Raw genomic sequence first — 27,205 nt, 5'->3', positions numbered from 1 at the left:
GCTACCTAATAGCATATCCGTTATGTCATGGAAAAAATACTCCTCGTTAGGAAAAGATGCGCGCTACGCTGCGCATAATACTTTTGCTACTGCGATCGCCGTAGTGGATATCTTGACACACATTTTGCAAGTGTGTCCAAGAAGCGATGCAATTGCCTCTCAAACATCTGCGATTCTCCAAAACATTATAAAATATGTGACTCAGCAAATACAAGCCAGGACATTGCATCCATCAGCAGTTTGTTAGCATAATTATTACAAGAATGCAGCACTACAGATCCCAGCTGCTCCACAAAAGCACTGAAGACAATAATACAACTCGACACGCCAGCGAAGACTCTTCGACTTCCAAGACTTAAGATTTTAATTACACTGCTGGATAGTGGCATCTTCGTTTCTCTATATATGCATATAGTAATCTATACATACATATATGATTATAAAATAGAATGTTACCAGATTTTCCGGCATCTATTTGGCTGCAAAGTTTTTTGGCCGTTTTTACCAAATGTTTTAAACAATTATTTATTGCAGGTTTTTCATTTCAATTTAAAGCTTTTAAAAATTAAATAAAACAATTGGATATTTTTCAATAAATTTATTTTAATCACAATTTATAAAGATTCTTTTGAAGCAGCTGCAGGTAATTTTATATACATATTCATATAACAATAATTACAATTTGCCTAAGTAATAGTGGCAATAGACTTTTCTATTAGGAATTTTCTTGTCTGATCCATCAAATCGATTAAATTTAGTGTACTTTAAAACGAGTCTGTAGCCACTGTTACTCTGGCAAATTGAAATAAACATTATACGAGATTACCTGTAACTGTGATTATGTACACGTAAGTACTATAAAATTAATTTAATAAAAAATATTCAATGGTTTAATTTAATTTGAAATGAAAAAGTGTTAATTTGATTTGTAAATGTTTTTCTGTAATGTAAAACCTGTATCAATTTCTACAGATTACTCAATTGTTTTCACGAGTTAGTATACTAAAACAATTACACGCTAATTAAAAATATCATTTTTTTAAATAATTATATTAAAAGATACGCGTAGATTACGACAAGGATTACAATTAATAAAACATATTAAAATAACGAACAGAGCAATAATATTAAAATCTCGATATTTATTCCTCAGGAACAACAGACCAATACCACCTTATGTTCTTACACATACCGGTACAGCCCCTCAGGGCAACTGTCCAATCGCATGGTAAAAACGTAAGAGTACGTGATGAGCACGCGTGGAACGATGTTTTTGAGCACCGGCTGTTAAAACTAAGTTTAAAGTTATTTTAATTTCGATCCTGTTAAACTCTTGCGAGTTTGCCTTCTGAGAAGTAATAATTGTTTTTGTTTCCTCCTATTCGACCGAAATTCGGTTTAAATACACTTTAACCAATACTCTAATATCAAAAGTTCCTAGTAAGTTTGTAAGGATAGCTAACATATTTTTAAAACATAACTGTAATATCGAAGTGCAGACCTGCAGACAAACTATGGAGCAATAAATATAGCAATATATAAAAAATTAAAAAAAAATTTCATTGGAAAATAATGCAATACTATTTTTTCTGTTACTAACTAAAGATTGGTTATACTAGAAAATAATATTAAAATAAATAATTATTGAAATGTGTTAACAGGTGGTTTATATTTTATTTTTTAGATTAAATATATATGAAAAATATATTTTTTTCACTATTGGTAACAACTAAATAGGACTGCTTTTTATTACCTCACATCATTGAGAATACACAAAAATATTTTATAACACCTATGTATAATATAATTATTTAAAAATGCAAATCTAGAATTTTTCCAAAAAAAATCGCATATGATTAACCCTTACACCGCCTACCGGTAAATTCTTAATTATTCGCTATACACCATGTGTTTTTAGCGATATAATTTTTTGGTTACTTATATGTTTAACACATCATTACAGCCAAAATACTCAATTTTTATGTTTTAAATTTATATATGTATGATAATGATTGACATGATTTAAAGATTCTAATTATATCAATAAACAAACATTTTTCGTATTGTTGATATTATGCACTTAAATCAATTGGCTGGCCCACGTGCTCACACGTACACACACATGCACGCGCGCAACACTATACAAGCGAATGACACGCAGGGTCATGCATCCACACAGAGACAATTTTAATATACATATAAATCTGTAACGCATTTTTTCGTCGTCTGACTCACATCCTGTCTTAAAAATTGACAAATCGACAACATTTCTTAGATGCATAAAAAATCACATATATCGTACACAAAAATAATTCTAATAACCAAACCATTTGTTTTTGATCAATGGTGTTTACGAATTATAACACGCTCTTATGTGGAAGATGAATTTGCAATTGTTTGTTGTTGAGGTTTTATACATTTTACATTTATTTATATATAAAAATACTAAACAATAAAACTTTGTAGCAAAATACGATGTTACATTTAACTATGTATAATTTATAATATAAACATATTCTTCGACTTCTTCCACGGCGCAACAACCGCTGATCGTCTCCACAAATCATCAACTAACGCAACCAAAAACATCGAAGCTACTACTCACAACCAGAACGTTTCAAATATTTGTTTAATATTTTTTTGTAGATTTTCGTAAATATATTAATTAAAAATGGTATTTTACTTCCAATTTGAATTTTTATTTTATAAATGTAAAGACGGAATAGCGTAATCTGTAACGTCTTAGACTAATAACTCTGAGGTTGCGGGTTCGAGCCACGGCACTCGATTTTTTTTTATAAAAATGCGCAATTATTAAAAAAAATCAGCCCCAGCTATCTATTGATTATAAATTGTATAGTACATAATAATTTATAATTAATAATATAGATGTCACCGATTCTCAGATTTTTAGTCTTGTGAGTAATATTTACTTGTATGTATTCATTATGTCTAATTGATTACTCAGTTCGTACAGATTTGCCCGTTGTAACGTATTGAGCATACGCCTGGCAGGTTACAACGGAAGATATAATAAATAAAAAAATGTAATTATATATATATTTTCCATGTAAATTTTCTGTAAATATATTTTCTATGTATTTATATCTATTATATGTATGTAATTTGTATCACTATATATATAAAAAAAAATATTTAATTAATTTTTGAAATGTTTTTAATTGCATTTTTTTATTAATATAGCATACGTGTAACATTGTTTCCACCTACGCTGCAGTGATTGCAGCGTAGGTAGAAACAAAAACAAAACACAATCGTATTTTCGTGTGACGTATATGACTCGACTCTAGCACGAGCGAATGTATATCTGTAAAATTGAAAGCTTTGGCATACACTGCTAAAAGAGAAGAAAGATATGGCGCCCATATTTAAAAAACCGTGTTTTTTTAATATGGGAAACAATAGTTGCCCGGATATTCGCATGTTTTGTTTTTGCTAATCAATAAACATGGTGAATCATGCGTGCGGTACTTGGTTTATTTTTCCGGTAAAGAATAAATGTCAATACCGGTATTGACTGTTTTTTATTTCATTAATACCGGTATTAAAAATTCAGGTACTATTGCAATCCTTAGTTTGAACAGAAAATGTACATTTCGCAACTGTCAAAATGTGTTTTATATACTATTTAGAGCAGCATATAATTCAACTAGCGCCTATCAGGAAAATTAAATTTTTGCTAGTAGAAATATCTACTGGTGGGAATGTATTTGGAATTCATAAGTGAAAATATAACTTCACTGAAACACTAACGTTGATACGATAAATAATGATAAATATGAAAATGTATATATTACTACATACGGAAAAGTTTACTAGCACCTAATAAATAAAATATGTTTTTACTGGTAAAAATATATATTAACCAGTGAAAATTTATTGCTATATAATTTTACTAAATCGATATATTTAAAAAAAATATTTTCGGTAATGATTCGAGACTGCTTTTTTAGATTTTCTTCAACCATTTAAACGCCAGTGATTCACTGGTTGATTATTTTTTAAGCAATTTTTTTAAACAATTTAATGAATTATATACATTTTTTTTTAATTAATAAATATTATTGTATTAGCTTCATTTATTAGTAAACTAAATATTTAATATATATTTTTTAGAATGCGATTCTAACGCGTGAATAAAAATAACAAGTAACTCACTAAAAAGTCGCTGACGTTTAAAGTGTTAAGCGTTCGGGGATATCCCGTTCGATTTGATTTAAATTCATAGTATTTCAAATGACATAAATTTTTTGCGGCCAAATTCAAGAGGGGCAAATGCTCCCACCTGTATATATTATAATTTTATTTATTTCCAGGACTAAATCAAATAAGTAGAACGCTTCTCTTGGTAACTGTCTGATTGGTAGACAGGACAAAGGAAGCACAACGAAATAAAGCATCGTTTGCAAAAAGCACCGAAGGAACTTCTGCTGCGAGCAAGAGTGATATCGACGCTGGAAATAAAACGAAATCAAACACAAAAAGTGGTAGAATAGCGCATCACAGGCGTCTGTAGTCAGTCGGAGCGCGACCGTCGGTTTGCGCGGGCGGACCGCTACGAGCCGGTTACATTCGTCTGTTCACACAATATACCGACACTCGGTTAGTTCCAAACTTCGAGCTATGTCGTTCGCACGCGCTCGGCACAGGTTATTGGCAATATTCTCAGCGAAAAGTTGCGGAACCGCATCGACAACCAAACCATAAACACGCCAAAGTTAAATGACCTCAGAGAACAGCCAACGCACGTTGCGTTGAAGGCGAAGACGACAAAATAAAATACGCGAAAAAGTGCATTCAATTGTTCATATTTTTTAGTGCTTACATATAAACAATAGTGAACTTGAACAAAATTCTCATTCTAGTGTTAGCTTACTCTACTTTCTATAATTTTTATTAGTGCGGAGCGTAATGCGTCGGGATTTGTGGATTATATACTACTTGGCAGTGCGGACGTGCATTTTTGTTAAGTGATTGAATCGTGCAACTTTATTGTTTTTCGACGATGGCCTCATTGTTCGAATATGCGCAAACGAACGTGTTTTTGCGATAATCGAGCGATACGGATATGACATCGGGTGAGTACATTTTTTTTAAATTAATAAATACACCAGAAAACGATATTTCATAGTCCAGATTATAAATTAGTGGGATTTTTTTTATTCGTTAGCTTAGCTTAGTCAAATTTCTATCAAGCTTTGTCAAATATATCACATCTCAATTACTTATTCAGTACAATGAAAAAAGGATATTGATAGTAAAACGGTTGCATACATTAGATTAACGAAACTGATGTTATAAATTCAAATCTTGCTATTTTATTTGGCATTTATCGCCTACGTGTGATTTGTCAAAGCAATTACAATAATTTAAGCGAATCATCTCTTTGATCTCTTTAAATATTTGCAATTGGTGAGTGCAATTTATTTTGTAAATACAGGTGCAAAACCAACGGTTTAATGCTAATATGAGCTAAATATAAAATATATTTTGTATAAAAATAAATATCAGAAAAAATAAATGAATAGATAAAACATTAAAACAAAAAATATTTGAAAATATAATTATTTAACGTATCTTAGTTACATTCTAACAATTAAAACAAAAATAACGAAAACGGTTGCTATTACGTCACATATTTTCATTATGTGAGTAACCCTTACATAAATAAGCGTCTAGTTTTTGTTACTGGCTTCGCTTTCAACACTTGACCATAGACTATTTTTTTTCACCTGTCAGTACATGTAAAATAATTAATTAAGATACTCCGTAATATTGCAAAAAGCAATCATTTTTCAAGTATTTTTTCTCACATTGAACCACTGTTTTTGTGATTCATTTATTGTCATGAATCGCTAAGAATCAATAACATTTAGGGGCTCAATGTCTCAAGCAGCATAATATGCCTACCAACCTTAACTAAGCCATTAATAGCTTTTTCTCAATAAAATGCACATATTTCAACTGGCTCTTGAATCGATAAATTTATTTTCTTAACTTTTAGATAAATCGATTCAAGTACAATGGTCTTAAAAAATAATGACATTATTTCAACATACACAGTTTTCAATATTGAATAGTAAATTCGTATTTTTAAATTTTTGTGTTTAACGACAAAAAATACCCTTTTACCTGATAAAATTATCATTAAAAAAACTTTTTACGCAGCTGCATTGTATGAATTTTATATGAAAAGAAATGCAACAGCTGCTACACGACATATTGAATGTCAGTGGTTTTAATTTTATAAATGAGCCACACAACTTTTGCCATGAAATAGTCATTCGAGCCGAAACTAAAACATATCCAACGTTAATCATCGAATACTTATCAAACAAGATTAGTACTTTGTAGTCTAGTCCCTAAAGATATTTAGAAAATATTTGCAAGAGTTGAAAAAATACTTTCAAAAATAAGATCACTGGAGACAATTTTTTTTTATTGGAATGTGACTAAAAAACAGTTTCTATTTTATGTGTATGGTGGGAATTTAAAAAAAAAATATTTTAAAATATTAAAACAAGTTTTAACTCGATTGAGTGAAAATAGACTATCTCTATTTGAATAGACACATATTCTCCAACTTATCAACACATAAAAATCTGCAAGCTTAGTTAGGAAGTTTAATTGCAGTCTTTATATTACCTAAACTTGGCCTTTTTAAACTACTTCCTGTTTCTATCAAAGAAACATTTTGAATGCAAAAATATTGAACTAACTAGAATAAGTGAAATCAGCTATTTTTGCTTGTTTTATTTCTAATCCAGAAAATTATCACAAAATGTACAGTAGTAATTCATGAGAAAGGTTGAAGAAGGTTTAAACGATGATAATTATATTTGTATATATATAACAAAATCGACAGTACTGAAAAATGTATTGATCTAAACGTCATTACTTCTTAATATCCTATATTTGTTGTTTATAATGGCATTTATTATATGTATTTTTATAAATACTTAAAATACAAATTGGATCTAGATTAAAAAATAGTTCGATACTATATTATCGTATTGTAATAAAAATGTATATACATAACTACATAGTATGTTTTAAAAGTTGCTTTAACGAAAACATTCACAATTGAACGTTTTGTAGGAAAACTAGTGTTGCTAGATTGCTCCATTTGCGAGAAAATAGAAAGACAAGTAATATTAAATCAATATAATTTTATAGTGTTTTTTTAACTATGCTTTTAAAAGACATTTCATTATTCTTAGTAATTATGTGATAATAAAAATAGTCCGTGTCAAATATTTTCAAAATCGTTTTTATTTATTAGCGTCAACGCGACTCTAAAGATTCGTATCTCAACATTTTTTAAATATAAAGGAATACTATATATTAAAATTATTTTAAATATATAATTCATATTTTTTTTACTCTTTCCATATATAAAGAGTCATTGCTTTATTTGGCAACCAGACCAGACACTGCACTAATTTATTGCACAAGGGACACAGTCCCTCGAGCTTCGCAATTGATGAGAATAGTTTTGAACAAATTCCAGTATCTTGAAAGCTTTACTTTAAATTGTATATATGATGATGGAATCTGAAATTAGTTCTTAATAGGACTACTAAATACAAATAACTTCAATAACAGAAGAAAGTTTAGTTTGGTTATTGGGTCAAACGTGTTGTTTTATTAAAAATGGGAATAGCACGCTTTACGCATTTTTCGACATTAAAATGACGTCATGTCATTGATGAATAATATTGTAAGTGACTATTGTTTGTAACTATTTGTATGAGAATTTTCCGATTTTCAACGCTTAGTAATAAAAATAATGTACCTCGTACTGATTATTTCTTTAAGATTTTGTTCTTATATATAATATTGTATAACCCGATTTCAATAACAATAATGTATTTTACAACTTGTAAAAAAATATTTCAGTATTGTTAAGATACATATGTACACATAAATATATTAAAAATAATTATAATAATGCAACTATGAAGGACTAGGTCTTAATCAACTAAAGTCTAGAAAAACACTTGATCCTCTTATAGTTTATATTAGTTAGAAATCTTAAATTAAAAATATGTTAATATTATTAATTATTTCATTTTAAAATTAGGCTTACTTAAGAGTATACCTAAGGTTTTTTATTGACAATTAGGCGTCTTAACCATTTCATGCCTTTGAACGAGCAATTTCGCGCGCGGCGCATGTGTCGTATCGCACCAACCCGAGCGTTGCTCGCCTGTTTCGACTTGTATGCATTAAATACGATAAACAAACGAGATGCGCTCGGCAGTCGCCGCTTGATACTCATAGAGATTTACGCATATGCGCCATAGGGTTTTTGTAGATTTACGCTTATCGTTTCATCTATTTTATCGTATTAAAAAATATTTTGTAAGCATTATACTTTGAAAATTCGTAAAAAATTACAATTTTCACAAATTTTATTTAGTATTTTGTATACGATAAACAAACATAACGCGTTCGCAAGTTGCTGTACGTATATGCGACTATTTGCAGCTGCGTTCTAATTTAATAATTTAAATATATGATATTCGTTTATATATAAATGATAACAATACTATTAATGCAATATATAGAAATTGTGATATAGGTATGTGTTTTATAGTAAAATTTTCAAGTGTTTCAAAGATCAAGTTAAGCAAATCTGACGGTCGAAAATAAAACAGCTGTTTTGCTCTGAACTTTAAAGTTGTCTGTGTCGATTTGGCGCAAGCTTCATTGGATTTGAGTTTGGAGCTAAACTTTCATATATTTCACACCAGAAACAAAGTTGTAAATTCCAATGAAATTTTTGAACGAAAAAAGAGTTTTGTATGTTTATGCTTATATACGATCGAAAAATGAGCAACAATCCTATTTTACTCGATTTCTTGATTGATCTGAAAGTTTTAGAGTAAAACTAGAATCTCTATTTTATCTGATAAATATCTTATTCGTGTTTCTAGCTATTGAGAAGTCTGACAGCAATGGAGTTTCTGGTATACGCGTACATTCTTTCGTTATTTGTACCGATTAATTAATTGCGTTAATTGCCTTCGGTATCGCTCCTGCTTTATTGTTCTTTGTTCTTTTTGGATAGCCCGCTGAAACGCTGTTTCTTTAAACTGCTTACTGTTTTTTCGTACCTCTTAATATTTTTCGAGCATATCCAATTTACCTATAAATATACTTCAATAATATTGTGTAAGTAATACCACGCTAACTTCAAATATATCACTAGTTATATTTTAAGGTCGTTTTAAAAAAATTATAAAATAGCTTCAAATTTTTTCAGATTTTAATAAATTGTAATGCATTGTACATATTTAATTTATTAGAGGCTTTGATTTTTATGTATAAAAATACTTAGCTGCGAATACATTAACTAGCATTTTAATAAAAAGTGTGACAATATTCCAAGTGATAAACAAAATTACGTGTCACGTGTCAAATGACTTAAAAAAACATTAGCTTTATTCATTTGAAAGGACTTATATACCGATTTTCTTCTTTAAAAATCAAATTTAATATGTACAATTTATCATAACATATACAATATTCAATTCAAAATATGTTTGAATATTCTATCAAAGAAAAAGCAATTTAACATTTTTGTGGCAAAAAAATGCAAAATTTTTGTACAGGTTATCGAAATATTATATATTTCTAAGGGCTCATATTTGCGTCCAATCTCTTCAATAAATCGATGGCAAAGTACCAATTTCAATGTGAGTTTTATGAGAACATGATAAAATATGGATCATATCATATGTGAAATAGGCAAATATAATGTAAATAAATATAGATTTATGGATTAGTTTGAATTATTACTAAAATGATTTATAAATAAAATATATATACGAGTAAAACGTTTCATACGTGGTCTTCCTCTGTCAGGTACATACATATATAACATCAATTTATAAATTTTGCATTAAGATACGTGATTGTAATACACCGCTTTCGCAATACGCTATTCGATTATCTATGATTACATTAACTCGTGTTTATTTATAGCTCGACGCGTTTATTAAATCACAATAACACTTCTAGCGAAGTAAAAACATAAACAAACTTTTAGTTAACTTCTGGAAAATACACCGCTGTTTCCGTGTTTATTTTGTCTTAATCAACACAAAATTACAGTATGTGCAACGCTTCTGCAACATTGTATTATAACGAATGGCGGTTATTAATTAACGCGAACAGACGCCCATTAGGTTTATACTTGAATAATAGTTAAATATCAACACTTGGATCTAAGCGATCCCGAGAGAAGATTCTTTAATTATCCATTATTTTTAATTTATATTTATGTTGCATGTATGCGGTATTTTAATGGTAATTTTAATTGTTTTAAGTATTCACCTTTACACCAACGTTTCCAACAATAACATACGGGGGCAAAAAATAACAATTATCAAAGTTCGTTTGACTAAATTGAGCAATTAATTCATGTTGTTTTATATACAATTGCTTATATTAAGTACAATTCATTTATTTAATCTACATATACATTGCGGTTCTGACGCATTTACTAATAATAAACGTCACGAATGGAATGTTTTACATTGTATTGAATTATAGCAAAACAAGCTTTGGGATATTTTATTTTTAATAGGAATTTTTGACTGCGATTATGCAAAATCGTAGAAAACGTGCCAACTTTCACGTGAATTCTTCTTCGCTTCCGACCTGCATTTTCTCTGAAGAATACGTTAAAGTATTTGCTCTGGCGATATATCTATTGATTTGTTTACCACATAAGTAAAGCATTTCGAAAGAAAACTAAATAAAAAATTCTCAATCTATTAAAGACAAATATAAAAATACGGACAAAAATTGTTTCAGTATATAAAACAAGACATAAAAATATATGACTAATGATATGAGCTAATACTGCTTAATAGCTTTAGGATCTTTTCTTAATATTTGTATAAATTACTTTAAAAAATTTATGTAACATGTATATGTATACATAATACAGAATTATCCTAATAAAATATAATATAAACACACTTCTATAGCAAAAAGTTTAAATTTCCAAGCTGCACACTCTCACATCTCCAAAAAAGCAAATAGTACAAAAAATATAATTAGCTCACAGATAATTTTGAATACAAAAAACTTATGTTGGATTAAATATTAAATTAAAAATATGGGCACATTTTTAACTGCGCGTCCCAATTTTAAATATTGGGATATCCTGAAACATTAGTTTTTATCAGATATTGATTCAATCGACTTTCTGACAAAAAAATCTATAAATTAAAATAATTTAGTAGGAATCTATTTAGCAACTTCGAAAGATTTGTAATTCTTTTCTTCTCTAAGATTTTTAAATAATATTGTAAAAATCTAATTACTAATTCCATAAGACATATTTATCTTAAGTATATATTATATTTACTGATTAATTATCATTGTATACATAATTGATTGATTAATATTGTATACATAATGAAACAAAAATCACCTTTATATGTTTGTTTTTATTTTATTGCTTTAAAATATATTTTTATTCAGTCACTTCCGTTCAATTTTTTTTTATGAAAATCTAAGAAAACCTCATGATAGATTTGAATTATAATTATATAATAATCATTAATTCTTGAGGCTTTCATTCTTGAAACTCAAACCAAAAATTATCATTCAATAACAATTGAAAGAAACAAGACAATATAATGTGAAGGATGGAACCACATAAAAACCCTCGCTATGTCTAGAAAAAAATTCACATAAATAACACGCAAGTGTTCTCTGATATTTATTTGTTGTGAAACGGTCCCGGAAAACAATATATCACCCGTAAGGTCACAATATTCCCGTCGCACAGTTCGACCTCGAAAAGATGTCCATTAAGCACTTTCTTAAGGCGTATACATATGTCTCTGTTCTAAGAAACGAGTGCAGCAATTGTCTGGACGATGTAACCTTTAATAAATAAGGCTGATCTCCAATAAGGAGAGGGCAGGGATGTGTTCTACTTTTTCCGTTGTGTGCACCACTGCCGTTACCGGTATTAGGGCCCTACGAGTCCAACCCTTATGGGTGGACACCCAGCTTGTGACGGCTGGATGAGCGGGACCCACCCTCCGTAGTACTACATATTTCTCAGAGTTTCATTAGTATTTCTCTCTTGCGCACGAGGAAACGTGTTCTCGTTGGCTTAATTGCATTGCTTTGCACTCCATGCATTGCGTATCATCCTTGTTACAACACCACCCCCCTGATCATCGAGGGATGTATATGTTACCTTAATCGCAGCCTTGGCCCTCGGTTCCCCTATGAAGAGAAGGCAGATACGAAGAGACATAACAGACGTGCCCGTAGACGAGGACCATACGGTCATGTACCGCTATCACCAAAGTGTGACTTCACCAGATACCACTGCAGCAGAGGTACCAACTCCACTACACCGTCGCTGCCTCACCTACACAGCCTCTGAGGATCTTTCACTAACATCATCCCTCCGCCAATTTCTCCACCACCGCTCAGAAAAAACAAACTCGCTCATCATAGTAACTCGCAATATATGTAATCTTAACGAATAAATTATTATCAGTTTCTGGCTGCAAAGTCACACCTCTTAGGGTTACTCTAATCCGTAAAAAAATATTACTTTAAAAATTGAAAAACACTAAGATTCGAACGATTTAATATGATGTATATTTAGAAGTTTTTTACATTTTTTCAAAATTTGTGACGCGTAACTATTATATAATATTATTACGCTGGAATTGTAGTTTTTAAACAAAATTTAGTACTATATGTGTATACTTATATTTGGTAATTCCAAAATTAATATCGTTTTTTTAATGAAGCAAAAAAATCTATTTTGTGTGATTATTTTTGTTTTAATGATTCAAAATATAATTTTATTTTAAAGATATGCCCTTCTTTTTTAATTTTATTTGTATAAAATGTTTGAGGCTTTGATTTAAAATATTCTAATCCTTTTCACATAGTTTTCATTTTAATCGTTTTGCATCGATCGAAATAAATGGTAGTCGGAAGAAGCAAGGTCTGAAGAATAAGGTAGCTGAAATAAAACCTTTAAGTGCCTCGATTTTATCGAGGGTCAATTTCGCCTTATGGGAACGCACATTGTCGTGTTGTAGAACTATTCAACTTCTGTTGACAATTGCAGGTCTTTTTTTTACTACCATCTGATCACAAAATAAGCTTGCTGTTATTGTTTGGCCAAGTTTACTAGTTTTATAATGCACAATCCCTTTGCAATTCGGCATACACACAAAATATTTTTTTTTGTGATTCGAGATAGGTTTTATTACTTGACCTTTGAAAAACCAGCCTTTCACGCGATTATTGTCGTTCAATACCCATTTCTCATCTCCGGTTATCAAATGATTGAAAGAATATTTTTTTTTTAATTATATTTAATTGCAAGCATCTTCACCTAATGATTTTGTAAAAAATATGAAACATAAACGTATATAATATTTTATTTTTATTACATTAAAAAATACCATGTTAAAAAATCCCTATTTTTGAATCATCACATTATAGCTATCGAAACCTTAGTAACTTTTATATCCTATTCTTAGAAAATCGATTTATTCCAAGGGCCATCAGATAATAAACCTCCAATTACTTTTAAAAAAATATACTTGTATAAAAGGTTCCCTAATATATTGATATACCCTCCGATGGATATAATATAGTGATGTTACATTTTCCAGAGCTAAGCTATTGATCTTTTTCGGGTCCAAGTTTGATATATAGTGTCTTGCGTTATCCTGGCGGAACAAGAGACCTTTGCTGTTAATCGCAATAGGCTCGTATCATGGCCGTGTATCATAAATAAGCTGTACTTGTTTACGGTGGCGAAGTCCTTGATCATTATATGAACAAAAAATTGCAATAAGGGACAAAATAATTTAATTAATCTACTTAAGCCAACAAGATTCTTTACTTTAGGACGAATTCAAGGTCGGCTTTATTTATCATTTCAGAAGTATTTATTGTAGGTTCTTTGTATTTTGCGTACCTATTTATGTACGTGCATACATCTTTTTGGCAGCGGTTGTGACGTTTGAGCTGAATTTATATCTATTAAATAAAGAATACAACCGAGAATACCGGAATGGTAATTTTAAAGACACTTTTTACTGTACAAGTTTGCGATTTATTACTTCTCTTGAATTAGATTTTTAGTCTGATGATAGTTTAATCAACTGGGTCAAATTTTATTTTAAATTTATACATTATAAATTATTATACTTGACATAACATATATATCGTTGTTAATTAAAGAACGATATGACACATTCGTTCTAAATATTATTTACATATTACACTTCTCTATGTGTCTTCGTAGACGCATAATTATTAATCTTGATTGATCACAGGGTCTTATTTACTTGATAAAGCATTCATATTGATTTAAAAAAAGTATTTTTTAAGATTTTTTAAAAAAAAAATTTGCTTGTTAAAAATGTTTTTTTACCAAAAAAAACAATATTTTTTCAATAATTGTGTTTTTAAATGTATTTCTTAATTATTCACAAACGCCTTCAGTTATAAACATTATGTTTGATTTAGGAATCTCATACTGAACGACCCTCTTAACACAAACTCTAATATTTTTCATATGGATTTTGGTTTTAAAAGTACTTAATTTAACTTGTTCATGTTATATGACTCAGTGTTGTTTTTTTTTAAATTACTGTAATTACAAATTTTAATTTATCGGGTTCATCAATAGAAAAGCTTCTATTCACAATTAGAGGGATTAACTTACACTATTAAGTTATAAAACTTGTGGTAAAGAGCTTGCCAAGCACAAGGATGTTTTCACCGATAAGTACAGTGAGCTGGAATAATTAATGTGTGATTATTTATAATAGGAATAGAAATTAATAAAATTTGTGTGTAAGAGTGCATGTTTGAGCAGACTATATTCTATGTATGTGAAATATTATATAACCAACTAGTTTCTGAAATGATCTATTTTGTATAAAAGCTATCATTTGGGTTAAATTTGAAATCACAAGAATTTAGTTTCTTTATTTTTTTTTAAAAAACTGGACTTCTATCGCGAAATCAATTGAATTTTAAGGTGTTTTAATATATTATATTACGAGCACGTAGTATCTGAAAAGGATTAAATTGGGGTCGCTCTGTCGTTGACCTGCCAGTTTAATCCATTTTCGTGGCCACACAGTTAGGCCTAGGGTTATCTTCAAAGCAGCAGAACCTTTCAGCTGATATTGTGGTCAAGCCGTGAAACGTCACGCTGCATGCCTATAATAATAAAATATCCTAATATAATTTTGTAATGTTCACCCAAACTGACGATACGAAACCATTTCTCTTCCCTTGCTATAAACTTAGGGATGGTGCTGTGATACTTGATAATGAAATTTTATCATACGCTGATAAACGAGGATCGTTTAAGCGTAATGCAGTAATTCCATGATGGAATAGTCCTATTTAACGGTTTAAGTATCGCGACTTCCTTAAATTCGTACACAGTATGTTACGTAATCATAGATTATTGTATGAATTACCTTGTTTTTGCCAAGTATTATATAATATAATTCATGTACAAAAATATAAATTATATTTTGATCTTAAATACTTTGTTTAAAAAACAGGGATTGTTTATATTTAAAAAATAAATATCTTTATTATTGCAATTTAAGGTCCGAAATATATTTTAAAGAATAATTAAAACAATGATATTTGTTCAAGCGTTTGCTATAAAAACAATATTTCTTATTTTTATCGCAAAATGATCGATCGACCGCAAACTATACATACAATTATTTATAATTTCACTAGTAATAATATGTTATGTTAGCAATTACAGTTTATTATGAAACGACGTAGTTGATGTATAAAATAATATATTTTTATCACTTCTTATTTCATATGTGTTGCAATATATAATAAAAAAAACACAGTTTGTTTAATCAAGTACGTATAAAATTTGCATAATTTAAGCTTAATCTTGTCATTCAATAAAAGGGTGCAGTAGTTACAGGCAGGCATTTCTTAAGCGTTAGTTTTTTGTTATATTTATAATTCTTTGTAAAAACAAAACGTACGTGCGTTTTATAAATCATTCAGTTAATTCGTAAGGTTTTTTATTTTTATAACAATGGAAAACTTGATCCAGTGACTTTGAAAGTATTTGTATGTAAATCAAGCGGATAAAATTGTTCAAAAGAAACGCGTTGGAAATTATTGTACGTTAATTAATTCGTAATGTTTTCAAATCAACACTAATTTCTGAAAAACAGTATATACATGTATAAACCTTTTTAGCTATATATAAAAAAACGGTTATTGAAATAACCTACAAAGGATTATATAAACTATTTAAGGTAGCTATATAATGTTTTGTTGCGGTTTTTATTTTTTTTTAAATATTTATTGTGGGTTTTTTAATGTATCGTATTATTTACTTGTTATGTATGAAATGTGTTTTTTTTTTATTACGATTAAATTATGAAAGATAAATGTTTCCTTGATTTTTTGATAGAATTCTTTATAAATAATTCGTTTCTGATAATAAAATCATTTTTTTGATATTATCAATTTATTTTAAAATTGTAATACTGATACATTTAGATTAAATTTTTATTGTTGATGATAATAAATACACATTTATTTTATTTTTTGCAATTAATTTAGACTCGATAGGCCAGAATGTGAATTTTAAATGAGCTTAAAAGAGACAGTTTTTTATAATTTACAAACGCAAGTCACTTTCATATGTTCTTCCTTGTAGTTTTAGGATAAATTCGTGAATAAATCTCATGATATCTTTAGCTAAAAAAGAAGGACGGAATAGCGTGGTCCGTGATGTTTCAAACTCCGAGGTTGCGGGTTCGAACCCAAGCAGCAACACTCGAATTTTTATTTATAAAAATTGCGCTATTATTAAAAACCGGCTTCAGCTGAAGTGATATCTATTGGTTGTAAATTATATGACACATAATATTTTATAATTATTAATATAGATGTCACCAAGTCTTTGTCTTATTTGTAGGTATTCATTATATCTGACTGACTCAGTTGGTACAGATGTATTCCGTTGTAACGCATTAGGCTTATGCCTGTCAGGTAACAGCGCAATATTTAATAAAAAATATAAGATAAATAAAAAAAATCTAATGTCATTAGCTATTTGATAATAATAGATAGGGGCGGATTTTTTCGTCAAAAAACTTTAATAGCTCCATTAAAATATCTCAATTAAACTTTACTATGGCTAAGCTATCGATCTGTTATAGATTAGAGCAAATCAGAAAATTCGGCATTTATAATAAAAAAGAGCCGTAGAACTGAGGATGGTTAAGTTCTGACATGACACACTTAATTCGATTTACTTCAGAACGTACTTTATTTTTTTTAACGATTTCTCAACTTCATTAAAAATATTATTGTTTGTAGTTGTTTTATGGAGACGGTTCATGGAATCTAATTCTTTATTCATTGACTTGTTTAATGAACAGTGTGCAAATCAGAAACCGTTTGCAAATGCCTAAATAAGCACATAATTCGCTATTTCGCAGAGTGCGCTTGTTATAATTTGAGTAAAAAAAAATTGGGAACCACTGAGTGGGGGCAAGTAAAATTATTCGAAACTATTTGCTTTTTTATTGAATTGCCTATTGATGTTACTCACAATGTTCTCAACCTTCTAGCAATAAATATATTTTCCTGGACACGTTTTTTCGGTTGCAACAATCAAACGTGAATAATTAATTTAATATCGGTAAATCGCTTTCCTTTATTCATCAATAAATAAGCTACTTGTGAATTGACTTCAGTCATAGCCTCATTTTCCATTTTTATTTTCGTGAAAAAAACTGCATTGTAATGAAAAATTATATTTTAAAGCTTCCAACTTTTTTGTTTTAGTCTTTGTAATGACAACGAATATTGTGTTTTTTTCCAGACCTACGGTCATCTGAAAATAAAAATAATACATTGTCATCTAATTTGATAATAAAATAATTAATTATATTTATGTAGAATTATTTTCATTTTAAACAAAATTAAATTATAGATGTTTTTTTAAACCATGTATAGTTATACTTTAATTATTTTAGAAATAAATCTCTAAATAATTATCTCAGAAACAATTACCATTAAATGATTTACATTATTTGATTAAATATATACTTGTTATATTGATAATAATTTAAAAAATGGCAGTTTGATAATTTTAACAATAACAAAAAAAAATATTATTACTTAAATACCTTAAAATCAATTAATATTTTTAAACATTTTTTCTCTTACATATTTTACATTTGTTAAATTTTAATTTAAATTATAATTTTACTACGTAAAATTTATTCTAAGATATATTTTTATATACACATATATTTTAAAAGCCAATAATAAGGCGTTAAATAAATAAATTATATCAAATCTGACAAGTTAGATTTAATACGTAAATATAATAATTTCTGGCGATTGGCTTTCGAAAGCTTTTGCGGAACTTATTTTCTAAGCTAATATCTAATGAAAGTAATAAAATAATCCTCTCACTTGTTTTACATTTTGTTTACAAAACACAAACTGTAGTGACCCATCTCATGCTATAATTAAATTTAATATGCAAAACAATATGTGCATGTAATATAAATAGCTCTTGTTGAATCTTGATTCTAATGCATAATATAGCAGTATGTTTTCACAATAAAGCCTTCTACATAAAGACTAAGTCTAGGTAATTATTATTGTGCATTAGAAGTTGTTTGTAATGTTAGCTTCAGTAATTTATACTACAAAGTTTCGATGTATACGCTATCATGTTTTGACAAAAACAGTAGTTCATCATTGAATAATTAGCAATACACGATTTTTATTCACCAATTAAAATTTAATAAACATAATTTGGTTAAATTAAAATAATTTTTAATTATCATAAATTTTAATTATCGTTTGAAACATTCAGATTGTAAAGGTTAAGTGTTACTCTCGGCGTTAATGTTTTTCGATAACACTGAAATAATGTCGTTGTTTATTTCGCTGTGAACACAAATTTTTCGCAAAATATATCATGTTTCTACACCGAGATAAACTTTATAAAGTATCATTATACTTTCCATTGGCAACTCTGGGAGCGTTGAATAGAAAACTTTGTTGCATACAAGCCGTGTTAGCAGAATGACACCATTATGCTCTTTTTCTCTTTTCCTAAATGTCGCACTCGGAACTTGTATTAAGCTATTTTGTAAGTAGGCAAAGAGACCCGCGAGCTTTTCCTCTTGAATTTTAAACTCATTATTCAACGAAAATAGCAAATCGAATCTTTTACCCGCTGTGCATATTTCCCGGTGCCAGACAAACGATCCAACCCCATTCCTTTATATAAATATGCGCAAACAACGGGGTTAATTTCGAATGATTTAGAGCAATATAAATTTTCACCAGCGCTCCTTACCATCTCAACAGAATCAGAGCGTCTTTTATTAAATTTATATTAAAGTCTTTGTCCTATATTTTCTGCATTTAAAGCACAAGAAACCCACAACATTAAATATTTTTCAATCGCATATTTATGATATAAGGCTCTAGTAATTGCAAACATTTGCGAGAAGTATGGACTAAAATATATATATCTACTTATAATATATTAATCAAACGTAAATTATTTCTGTATTTATATATAATCAATATAGAATATTATTAAACTACTTGTCCAATTAACTCTGATTTTATAATTTCCTGTCTTTAAGAGAGAGCGATCATTAATTTTACTCCGAAAATTAAAAATATTCATCTAAGATGTTCTATCAAATTATAATTATATCTCTTATTTTTAAATGGACTTTCCAATTATAATATTTTGTATACGATGATAGGCGATACTATTTTATTTCGTGTAAATATAGTATACATGGCGTAATACGTAAATAAAATTACTGATGGCAAATGACAATGGATACATTGTTATTTGCCATCATTCTCATTAAATTGTATGTTGATTAAAAGGCAAATAATTTAATTAAAAATAACTATGAAGCTATTTTTATTTGTAGCTGTAATTTTGAGAAGATAAAGCGTATTATTTATTTCATGGTCTTATAGTGCAACTAAGCTAATTTTATAATATGAATTCAAATAATTATTGCTCACACATCAATTTTATTTCAAAAATTATTTTTTAATAGTCATGCTATTGTCACTCAACACTACATAAAATATATTATATATATTTACAGATAATTACTTTAGCTTTCCTTACCGACAATAATAGGACAAAGTTTAGGTCAGCTGTTAAGCTATCTTACTTCGACATGCACGGTTTATGTTAGCTTTTCGGTGCTTTTCAAACTGGTACTATGCTTGTTTTATATAATGTGCTATTATGTTTTAAAGCAACATAAAAAGCTTTAAATGTGCTTATCTTTTGTTTATGTTTCATTACATCAATGATTTGTGATATTAGCTGTTATATTTAAAAGTGGGGTAAAACCAATTTTTTTCCAATTTTAACAAAAATTAATCATTTAGCTATTTTGTAAATTTATAAAAAAAAATATTTATTTTATGATTTGCACATGAATTAAACTAAATAATTTTAACTATTAAGTATTATTGTATAACTGTTTTTTTGAAAATGGGCTAAGTGCACCTTCTATTCTTATGTTTAAGTTACCTATATTTAAGTTCCCAATTAAAATAACCTCTGATATCAAATAAAAATGAAACTTTATGAAAGAACATAGCATTTATTTAATAAATGCTGAACTGACGAGAATTTTTTAAAATTTAGCGTCATATAATCTAGATAAAAAAAATGCATTTTCTTTTGATCCACAAAATGCTTTTCCATATCCAAAGTTATCAGTTTCTACAATATTTCGTTTTACAAGCAAAATATGTACCTTTTGAACGAAGGCTTTCACAATTTTCACGACAAAAATGTTTATATGTAGGTGTATACCTGATAAGATACTGTAGCGTCTAAAGTAGTGGTGGGTAAAAGTAATGTAATCAAACAGTTAAATTTAAATAAAAATAATATGTTTTAATAAAACAAGGATCATAAAAAAAAATTTAAATTAATCGCGCTTATTATTTTCCTTACCGTTACGTTACAAAGTTATGTTATGTAACGTTTAAAGTATTTTCTATCTTTAATCTTGCTAAGTGAAAACATGTAATATTTTAGAATTGTTCAAATGCAGAACTGTTGCTTACGTGTATCATTATTTTTGCTTAAACCATATAAGAAGAAATAGTTTTTTATTTTTTCCTTTCATAACTATCATACATTTATAGTGAATTTCCCGATTAGATTATTGTTTTTATAAATGTGAAATAAATGTTTCGTAATTTTCAAATGTGTGTAAAGAAAAATATTTATTTACTTCGTTCAGCAATAATATTTGCAATAAAACGGGACTATAGCTATTTTTAATATAATTTTAGACATTTTGAATCAATTATAAAAAAATAATAATCAAAGAGAAAAAAATTGGAAATTAATTTACAGAAACAACACCACACATTTGAGAATCCTGACATAGCTAAGGCTAGTTACTTTATTTCACATGGATTTTTTAAGGGCAGTAAATCATTATCAGAGGGTTAATTTATTATAAATGCATGATAGATACAGTTGAGTTATTATGTTCCGACAGAAATAGCCCTTTAGAATAAAAAAGTTTATCTTAAAAAACAATTACAAGAGGTATCAATGGTATTTCACAAAATTTATTAACTCAATTACAAAAAATACTCAAAAGTTTAGATGAAAGCATTAATATCAGATATACTGTTTAACTTGCAGTATGTATAGGAAGAATATACGATAAATGTTAAGAATTAGCAAGCTTATTGCTTGAAGTTAATAAAGTAACTTACGCATAGGCTTAGAAAATATTATCAATATAACAGCAGATAGTTGCCCAAAACTAACTATAAAAATATTGAGTTTATGAAAAGTATTAGTGATCAAGTCAAATCAATCGATCCAAATAAAAAAAATGTTTTTTTACGCGGCATAATTCACCAAGAGGTATAAATGTAAAAAAGTTTTAAAATTGAATCATGTAGTAAAAGTTGCGACTGCTGTTTGCAATTTGTATAATTTATGGATGATATTATATCTGAATATACAGACATTTTTGCCTAAGCGATTTTTGTTTTTCGGTTTATATTATAAGAAAAAAAATATGGTTTAAAGTTTCTAATTTTATGAAAGCATTTATACTCAAATTGTTTTTTTTTTTCTAAAAATCTTCACTTTCACTTTCATAAAATAAAAAACTGTAACGGAAATTGTAGTACCATAGATTTCAAAAATTAAAATATAATTATTTCAGACCATTATGCGGTATTTGACTGCTGATTTCAATATTTTTATTAAATTGAAAATAATTTATTTTTGGTCAGTTCGCTATTTTTATTTGACGTAGGTAAAGCTTTAATAATAATGCGATTAATATCAATTTAATATAATGCGATAATCTCCTACAAGATAAATTTATAACAATGCCAATTTCAGACTTCTATGCGCTTTTAAATAATGAGAGATTAAAAATTATGGTTCGTTTTACGTACCAGTGCGAAAGACCTGTAATGAATTATAATAAATCAAGATATCGCTCTCAGATCTCTGATGAAAACTTACATTAAATTTTTCGCATTTTAACCAGCGCTTTTATTCATTTCAATATTGAAATGTAAATTGATTTTTTTTAAATAAATTATCTTAAGTTTTTAAATATAAGTGTAAATATGTTATTTTCATATTTAAAAAAAAATAAGTGTATAAATATGATTCCCTTATTTTTTTCACTCTCAATTTGTGTTGTTAACCACTAACATGAGTCAGTCTCGTTATTTGCTTGTTAATATGTCTTGTAATTTGTTTGTAAAACAAAAAACAAATTATTAACCCTTTGAAGAGTATCGCCGTACATGTACGGCGGTCGATCTTTCACTGTTTTCATGTACTTCAGATATGTATATATAATTATTATATATTTTCATGTATTACTGAAGAAATAATAATTAAAAAATTATATAATATTTTATGATTTTCAAGTAATTTTGCAAATATTACTTTTTAATTAAATTTACTTACGAATTTCATAGAATTTTCTTTTTTTATTGTTTAATTTACCCCTTTTGTAAAACATAGAAAGTTACTGATTCAACCCCTGATTATTTTCTGACGGTCCAAAAAAAATCAATCCGGCCTGTCTTCTTAAACATTTGCTCACCCCTAGTCTGGATGTTTCGAAAATGTTGTTACTTAAATCATAATAAAAATAGCATGTTATAGCTAGAAATGGATTTACGCCACTGTTAAATATAACGGCTCATATAATATAAGTAAAGCTTGTACTTATATTAACAATTTAATAACGAAAAAGTATCAGTAGTAAAAAAAATTATGATGTTCCTCGTTATGATACATTATTAACAAAAATAATAAATTAACGATGGTTGTAAAATAAGAATAAAGAATGCCTTTAAAGCTTTCATTCGACAACAAAGCTCTACGTCTTCATCGATATAATTATATTACAAGTCACGTTTGTTTTTAATTATTCTAAAGAATTATACAGTGTTATAATTATTTATATGAATTGGTATTCGTATCTGTGATTGTAAATTATTGTAATTCGAATATAACGCTCTGTCTAGACATCAATCTAAAGTCTCAAAGTAAAATTATCCTGTTTTGTAATATACACCCCCATGAGAAATTTGAACTTATTATAGATGTTTATTTGACATTTTGGCAAATGCTACATAATCTTCCGTACATAATCGAATCGACGCTATACGAAGCCACATCCGTCCATGAATGGGCATGCGAGACACATATCAAACATTTGTCATTTCTCCATTTCGCAGCCGCATTGTTTCCTTTGTCGGAAGTTTGCTGGTGCAGCTTTGTTAGGTCCCTGCAATGTCGCTGAAACAATGACATTTTTTAATCAAGAACAAACCATCGCATAACACAAAAGACCGCGCACTCGAATTTTACAATTAATCAATTCTCCCCATTGTCGTTTTGATACTTTACACAGTCCGGCGTCGTAAATATTTACAACCCATGGTTTAAAATAAACCGCTTTTCGCAATTTGTTAAAAAAAAAACTTTCTGTAATTTTCTATATTAAAAAAAAATACACAAATGTTGAATCATATCATATAAAAACTTGTAGACATACAAATGTACATATGTATACATATTGATATTTTATATTTGTTTTTGGGATATGCTTTTCATAAATACATATATGTGGTAAACTTGTACTACGAAAAACTCGTTCTTCTTCCAAATAAATTTATTTTTTAGACCCCATTAGTTTAGTTTTGAAAATTATTTCTCAATAAAAATGCCATATGTAGTATAATTATCTTTATTTTTTTCTGTTAAATATAAAATTCTACGAATATCTTAAAATGTTATTAAAGTGCTGCATAAGAAAGGGTGGGCCCATACCAGATGCTTAAAACTATGCGCGTTTACTTGAAAGCTTTTAATAGAAATCGAAAGTATTTGAATGGCAAAAATGTTTACGATTTTCTTAGCTACTGTAATCGGCCTAATTTTTATTTTGTTAGAAAATAAGTACCTTGGCAAAATTAGGTTATAAAAAAGCATTTCGCGTAAGAATCGACAGATTAAAAAAATATATGTGGCCTTCCGCTAAGTTACGCTTGCCTGTTGACGAACTTAAATCTCGTGTTTTCAATAATCCAAAGAGTATTTTGATCGTTATCCTGATCAAAATATGAAATACGTAAAGTAGCAACAGCTATGATTCGGATTTAAATACTATAGGTTTAAATCAATCGATAAAGATCAATCCGTTCTGGTCCACGTCCATTATAATAAATCTATTTTCTTTAACGATCATCGAGCTCTCTGTTTAGCAATAAAATAAAGATATCGATAATAATATAATGTATTATTAAAATACTATACATTATACACACTCTACTTTTTTTATCAAAATTTCTCAAGTTAAAACGAGAAATCTCGACAAACGAGAATGCCTACTTATGACACAGTGAATCTGTGAGGCGATGTTGAAATTTGTATGTTAAAATTAGCATTCAATATAGTATTATTTAGCTAATGATAAAATAAATAATTAACATTTCCAAACATAAATGTAAAAATTTTATTTGCATATGTTGTCGTTGAAAAAGTGGTGTTAACTTTTTATTTTTTTAAGTAATGTTATGGAATAGCGAGGGGAGTAAGGATATTCTGTGAATAATACGACTGTATGATTCTGTAGTACGAGTGATTCATTTAATTATTTTGTGACATGAATAATGATAAATACATATAATTCGATTAATACATTTGTCACGTGTATATAAATAATTTGATTTAGTGATACACGGATATGTAATGTGTTATGGTAAAATAAAAGTTGATACAATACTGAAATAATTATATTATAGTTTTTGGTTCAACTATATTTTACATTACATTTAATTAAAAAACTCGACAGTAAGCCTTTTAATAGTTCAACTTGTATCTTAAATTTCGCAAAGCTTTCTTCTTATCAACGCATCGGATTTTTTTCGGATATGAGGGTAATAATTTATCCACACCTAGTTTATATAATACTCTACATTTCTTTATTGTCTTTAATTAACACTGGGGCTTATACTGATTTACCGAATATCGGTATTTTAATAATATTTTTGAATTATAATTTTAAAATACCGATTCAACGTATAGACCAGCATTTTTTTATGAGTATTTAATTATAAAATTATTTCTTGTTCACTTTAACATATAATCATATATTCGTAACCATTAAAAGTTCTGCATCCCACCTACTTATAATACAAGATAAGCTTACGCTTAAGTAAATAACAAACGGGATAGTTTCGCAAATACCTAAGTGTCATTTATTTATCTAAAGGTGGAATAAATTCTCATCTATCTGAAGACCATATTCGCATTTGAAAAAAATATAAATAGCCATTAGTAATGATTATTTATTACATCAGAAAAGCTAGCTGACATTGTTTTAAATAAATGTATTAAACAAATAATATTTTATTAAAAATGTTTTTCATGCTTCTTCTTAAATAATATTATTATTAATGCTGAATAATTTTTTAACGCTTTTGCTAACGTGATACATATGTAGATACATTGGATTATATTAAATGGTGGGTTGCTGGTTGGATAATCAAATTTAGTATTAATTTAGTTAAGTGTGAGCACAGATTCTCTCTTCAAGATAATAATATTATATTTAAACATTTTTTTTAAATTAATGCTGCTTTTGAACGATATCATAAATTACGATGTATTATTATTTTAAAAATCTGAGGTATAAAACTATATTGCACTAAATTAAGGACAAGTTTATAAATAAATTTCAGTTCTATTTTTATTGCTTGTTTTTATTATTTTTAATAATTAATTGTTCATAATTACGAATGTACATTAAAAAATCTCGTAAGGATATGTATACTATAATGTGATCACAATACCTCTCGTTAGGAGTTCGGAGAAAGCTTATACACGTAAATAAATATAGGCGAGGTAGACTGTACAAATAAGTTCACAATTTCGAACCGAAATTAATTATTTTAACCGGTTACGCTAGATTCAAAACAAACTAATATTTGGTTAATATTATTATACATACATTAATATTCTAGTTAGCTTTAAGGCATTTGAATTATACCAATGAACGTATAATGTATTTTATATAAATATATACTGCTACTCAGGTGCGTACGGTACCTTATCTTTCACTCATTCTCGTCACTTAGCACGCGAGCGAGCGAAACGGAAAATATCTCACCGTACGCGCCTGCGTGCTACTTGCATATAAATATTGGTAATTTGTTTTAAATATGTGACATTATTGTTTAAAAATTATTTACAATAAATTACCATTATTGCTGTATCTTAACATCAGGTTTTTATAACTAAATCTCACTCAAATATTTATTAATAAATATATAAGGATTCTATTCCGTATATAATATTATTTAATAATAATTAAAGCTTAACGTTGGTCAGTTTTAAGCAGAGCGTATCATAAAATTAGTTTATATCTTAGATATATTTAGCTCATACATACATTTATGTATAAATGTACATAAATATACATAAGATAAGCTTTTGCGTGATATAAACACATTTTCTATTAAGTATATATGTACACCTTTACTATCACAACCTTGTATCATTAAAGAGTTTCTATACTAATAT

At 28.1% G+C, this 27,205-nt stretch overlaps 1 protein-coding gene across 1 annotated transcript in view; it reads left to right on the top strand.

Annotated features, from left to right (window-relative positions):
* Nucleotides 1-4,539: 4,539 nt before the first annotated feature.
* The window catches only part of LOC148238974 (gonadotropin-releasing hormone receptor-like), a 160,182-nt gene continuing 137,516 nt past the window's right edge, over nucleotides 4,540-27,205 (top strand). The window contains exons 1-2 of the mRNA XM_088199633.1: nucleotides 4,540-4,623; nucleotides 4,922-5,099. The gene's annotated coding sequence lies outside the window, so the exon portion shown is untranslated. The remainder of the gene's footprint in view (nucleotides 4,624-4,921; nucleotides 5,100-27,205) is intronic.

This window comes from Plectrocnemia conspersa, unplaced genomic scaffold (assembly GCF_051122295.1).
Source record: "Plectrocnemia conspersa isolate PC_06_02 unplaced genomic scaffold, ASM5112229v1 ptg000001l, whole genome shotgun sequence".
NCBI classification, from domain to species: domain Eukaryota; kingdom Metazoa; phylum Arthropoda; class Insecta; order Trichoptera; family Polycentropodidae; genus Plectrocnemia; species Plectrocnemia conspersa.
Note: the sequence above shows the minus strand (reverse complement) of the source record. Positions and strands in the feature narration are given on the sequence as shown.